The sequence below is a fragment of the Castor canadensis genome, chromosome 5 (assembly GCF_047511655.1).
Source record: "Castor canadensis chromosome 5, mCasCan1.hap1v2, whole genome shotgun sequence".
Taxonomy (NCBI): Eukaryota; Metazoa; Chordata; class Mammalia; order Rodentia; family Castoridae; genus Castor; species Castor canadensis.
This window is the reverse complement of record NC_133390.1, coordinates 116,329,404-116,334,533: the sequence shown is the minus strand read 5'-3', so window position 1 is coordinate 116,334,533 and position 5,130 is coordinate 116,329,404. Positions and strand designations below refer to the sequence as shown.

General features: G+C 39.8%; 1 long non-coding RNA gene across 2 annotated transcripts; it reads right to left on the bottom strand.

Moving 5' to 3' along the window:
* Window positions 1-233: 233 nt before the first annotated feature.
* Window positions 234-4,822, bottom strand: LOC141423099 (uncharacterized). Of its 2 annotated transcripts, none has more exons than XR_012447754.1 (3): window positions 4,556-4,822; window positions 3,870-3,980; window positions 234-718 (listed from the first exon to the last, which is right to left on the bottom strand). It is a non-coding gene; the product is annotated as an uncharacterized lncRNA (long non-coding RNA). The 2 variants fall into 2 exon arrangements; XR_012447753.1 differs by having other exon boundaries at window positions 3,870-3,939.
* Window positions 4,823-5,130: the final 308 nt, after the last annotated feature.

The following is a 5,130-nucleotide window of genomic DNA, read 5'->3' as shown; positions in this document are numbered from 1 at the left end:
TCTATGAAATGGATCTCGAATTTCCATCTAGATTATATGTTTAATTGGGTCACAGGTTAAAGTTTTCTACTGCAGTTAATGTAACTACTTTCTAGGTGGATTACACACATACACACACATTTTGCTTTAAGAAATAGTTCTACAGAAAGAGACAAGTAGTATCAATTTAGACTGATTTTATTGATAAAAAAGTATTCTTTACAGGATGTCTTTTTTCACAGTTGTGAAATATTTATTTCTCTATAAATGAATGTGTTGACACTCTGCCACCACAGAATTTTGAATTAAAATCTAAATTTAAATTTCCTTCCTAATCCGTTTCATTAGATCAGATGTTTCTGAAGCATAACAAGGAAACGGTTGAGGCTCTAATTGTACTTCCCCACTCCCCACCCCCAAAGCCTGTAGTTAGGGACCAGATGTTTAAGAATTAGTGCTTCCTTTCTGGTGTTAGAGCAAATATCAGACACCAGAGAGAACTCTACCCAAGGTAAGTGTGGCTTACTGTGAACAGAGGCCATCAAAGCAGGCCCTGTGCTGTGTGCTCTCTTCCCAAACCATCCCTTCTCTGCCCCTCAGCGAGTTGTCCTTGCTCCCAGATTAGAAAACACTGCTTTCCAGAACTTTCTCTTCCAAAGCATGTCACATATTCCCACATGTGCTTCAAAATCCTGGATCTGCTGTCGACTCCTTGTCAGTTCAGAGACTTGATGTTTACCTAGGAGTCAGGGCGACAACAATACAGATAACCATGGTAGAATGTGTGAAAGAATATCCACTTCATCACTCTTTTAGGATTTGTTTCATGCTAAGAAATGTGGATAAACAATGACTCGTCCTGCACTTGATGAGCTTGTGGCTAGAGAGAATGAAATAAACAGGGTATGAATAAATAAACACATAAATAAGTAAATAAATACAGGAAGATTGGGAGGTCCATAAAACATGTAGGATGTACAAGGAGCCACCAAGGAAAATTTCTCCCTAAAGGGTTCAGAAAAAAATGATTGAGGGATGATATTTGTTCATAAATATAGCTTGCTATATTGCAGCATTACAGAATGAATGACCTCTCTTAGCAAGAGGAAAACTCCACATCACTAAATAATCACCAGGTATACTTAATACTGATTTCCTCAGTCGTACTTAGATGCATAAGTTTAAACTTCACCTTCTCTCAAAAGCAATAATGTTAGCCAACTAATTTTACAGTATGCTTTTAGCCCCTCAAAAGATAATAAAATACTGAACCACTGTGAATGAAAAGAATTTTGGTCACATTTGTGTACCAGACAAAGATGAGCCAAACTTAAGCACAGCATAAGATGAAGTCGGCCACAGAGTAAGTGACATACAGTTGATACGTGTACTGCTCAACAGACAATGGACTGAAAGTCAAAGACTGTTTAATGTTCTACTTACTCTGCAGGTACCTTTTAGAAACACTGCTACAGGTAACTGTAAATTTTCCTCTTGACCTAAATTTAAATTGTCAACTTCTCTAAAGAGACATAATCCATGAACCACGGGCCAGACAGACTGTGGCAAGTCAGCCTGTCATACTGAAGCTTAGTAAGAGAATTGTAGCTCAGTGAACTGGGGAATTGGCTACAAATCCTTCTGAATTCTCAAAGGGGTTTCTCAACTCTGCAAAGACCAGCTCTGTCAATACCTTCGTATTATCCCAGGTTCTTACAAGTACTCCACAATCTTGCCTAGATTAAGAACTAAAGCAGACCTTCCAAGCCCCCAAAGCTTCAGCTCTGGAAGGTCTAGCTCATTCATTCATGCTATGACATTGTAGTGATCCCCTCCTATCTGAAGAGCTCTGCTGCTTCTGCTTTCTCTGACAAGTTCCATCAGTTCATCAGTGGGATCCTGAACGAGCTGGATTTCTCATTTACTTTTATGACATGCAGCCACTAATAAAAAATTCACAAAGTGCAAAGACATGAATGGCCTAACAAACACCACCAGAGAGCTTTGTCCTGCCCATGACCTAGTGCTGAGGGTGTAGAGTCAAACAGTGGTGATTATGAAAGAGATGCTCACCAGAGATTGTTCCAAGAACATCCAAATATGTCACATAGGGTTCAATGTATTATTTGATAAATAGTACACTTGAGTGCTAAAGACTTTTCCTTTTTTCTTTTCCACTCTCTCTCTCTCTTTCTCCTCTCCTCTCCTTTTGTTTCTCTCTGTGTCTCTCTCCCTCTGTCTCTCTCTCCTCTCCTCTGTTTCTCTCTCTGTCTCTCTCTCTTGGTCTAATTTCTCATTCTCATTTTGAGATAGGATATCACCATGTAGCCCAGGTTGACATCAAACTTGTAATCATCCTGCCCCAGTCCCCCAAGTGCTGGTGGAGCTGGAATAGAGGACCTTGCTCTTGCTAAGCAGGTGCTCTACACTTGAGCTATGACTCCAGTCCTCTTTGCTTTGGCAATTTTCTAGACAGGGTCTTGTGATTTTGGCCTGGGCCAGCTTGAACTCCTCCTACCACTGCCTCCTGCACAGCTGAGATTACCGATATACATCACCATGTCTGACTTGTTTGTTGAGATGGGGGTCTCACAAACTCTTTCCCTGGGCTGACCTTGAGCCTCTGTCCTCCCAAGTAGCTGGGATTATAAGCATGAGTCACTATGCCCCAAAAAAATTCTTCTTGAAGGAGAATCTTTTAAACCCATTTCTTAGTTACCCATCACATAGCAACTGATATTCACAGGTATGTACCTGTAGTAAGGAAGACCCTGAGGAGAAAACAGAACTAGTCCAATTAGATCCATTTGACCTTTGAAGCATCGTTCATGCAGCAAGTCTGCATTCATTGAACATTTCCTATGTAATTTTGGGACCTCAGTGCAAAATGGAATGAGTGGCTTTTTATTCAAAAAATGTCAAGAAGTTCAAGCCAGCAGAGCATTACAACAAAAGTGTCCCCTCTAGTACAGGGCCATGTAACTGATTACACAAGCCCTGCACTCAGAAAGCCAGCCAGGCACTCACTACCTATTGCACTTTTGTGGAATAATGCAGAGGCTAAAACTGTAAATAGGAAATTGCTTTTGCCCTCAAAATGTTTACCATTGAGTGGGGAAGTTAAGTCACAGTGGAAATCAGCAAGTCAGGTTACCCGAGTGATAGATACCTAAGAAATGGGAAAAAGTTCTTCAAGAACAGTCTTAAGCTGAGCATGGTGGAGCACAGTGGGAATCCTAGGACTGAGGAGGCTGAGGCAGGAGGATCGCAGGAGACTGCATTTTTTAAAAATCTCCACTACTTGGGGCAGAAGAAAGCACAAAGCAGCCGTGCACTGGCTGCCTGGGAAAGGTTCCACATAGGGGTGATTCCTCTCGCACTGAAACGAACACACTGTCACCTCTGTCAAGATGCTCTTGGGTGTATTTGGGAACACTGTGTCTCTAGCAGAGCAGACTTCCACCTGCACTGGCTGAACTTCAGGTCTCACAGAATTACTGACGATCTCATGGCTCTCCAGATCTTGTCTTCCAAGTGCTTGTCACAAAATTTTCCCTTCATATTTCATTTGGTGTTTGTTTTAATTTGCTGAAAGCCCCACTAACACAAGGACCATTCTTCATTGCAGTTCCCTGGCATTTCCCTACTTCCTAGCCTGGGCTAGGAAGTACCTGCTAAATAAAATGCTCTGACAGAGGTAGATGAACAAGAAGCCAAAAGGGAAAAATATAACTAAAGGTTTAAAAAGCCTAGAAGTTGTAATTAGGAAAAAGTAAAAACCCCCCTTAGCTGGGGAGCAGGTTTTTGGGTTTTGACTTATGCTAGGAAATAGGAATTGATGAACTTTCCATATAAGAATGAATATAGGTTTTTTAACCTGTTGAACTCACCATAAGAAGAGGCCTGAGGTAGAAGGAACAATGGAGGCGAGGCTGTGAACCAATTTGGGAGGCAGTGCATCTATAGATGGAGATGGTGTAATGAAGCCCCCCTGTAGACATCTTAAGCAAACAAAGTAAATAAACGAGGAGATGAAGAAGGCACAGTGCTCACTGCTTGCTAATGAGGCACACTGTCACTAAGCAGGTAATGGGGTTGGTGATGGTGGATTTTTACCTGATAACTTTTTTAAAGCAGAATATAAGAAAATACTGTGTAGTATTTTAAATAGGTGATTTTCTAGAAAATAAATTTTAAAAAAGTTAATTAGAATAGAGGCAGAAGATTTGGATAAAAAAGATGAAGAAAAACACTTCAATTTTTGTTAATAGAATGATTGGATTTAATCATCTAATTTTTCAATTTTGGGAAACATTTTTAAAATAAAACTTCCTATTTTTTTTCTAATCTGTTGTTGAATTAATAGGGAAACTATTAACTATGGTACACTTGCCTCAAACAGGAACTTGGGTTGAGAAACATTCGTAAGTTCAGTCTACCGTAACCACATGCAGTTTCAGTTTCAGTCCTGTCAGCTTTTTTGGTGCCACTGTTTTACAGTGCCTTTGTTTTTTTAGACTGATTTTTAAACTGGATTATGAAAAACTTAACATCCACTAGAATTCACATTACTCACAGATATTTGAAGATGTTCTAGAACAGAAGTGGTGTTTAAGGAAAATAAAATCTCCCCTCACTAAAAACAAACATTGAAGCCTTAGCAAAGACTATAAAAATAAAATAATCCATTCTTGCAAATAGCCTTTTGGTATACTAGATGTCTGATGCAGAAAAAACAAATAAACAACAATGCTCGTGTATTCAGTCAGCGTGGAGGAGGTCTGTTTACTTCCTTGAATTCTGCCATCACTGAAAGAAACACACACTCAGTTACTGTAGAACAGGAAGCATTCTTGGCTCTCTGTGGTGGGCTGGTCACACTACATGGGTGACCTTCGGCTCCTGAAGTAGCACATAAAGTTAGATGACAGTAAAAGACTGCTGGGAATTAAACGATTACAACACATGCTTTAAAACTCAAGGGCTTCTATTACTGAGTTTATGACTCAGATTCATTCCTAATAAGGTTATTTTTGTTGTTCAGTTTTTAAAATCCTACTAGTTAATCTATGGGATGAATCACAGCCTGCTTCTCACCCTTTAGCCATTTTGAGACTTTCCTTCAAACTTCCCAAATTATTAATCAAGTCA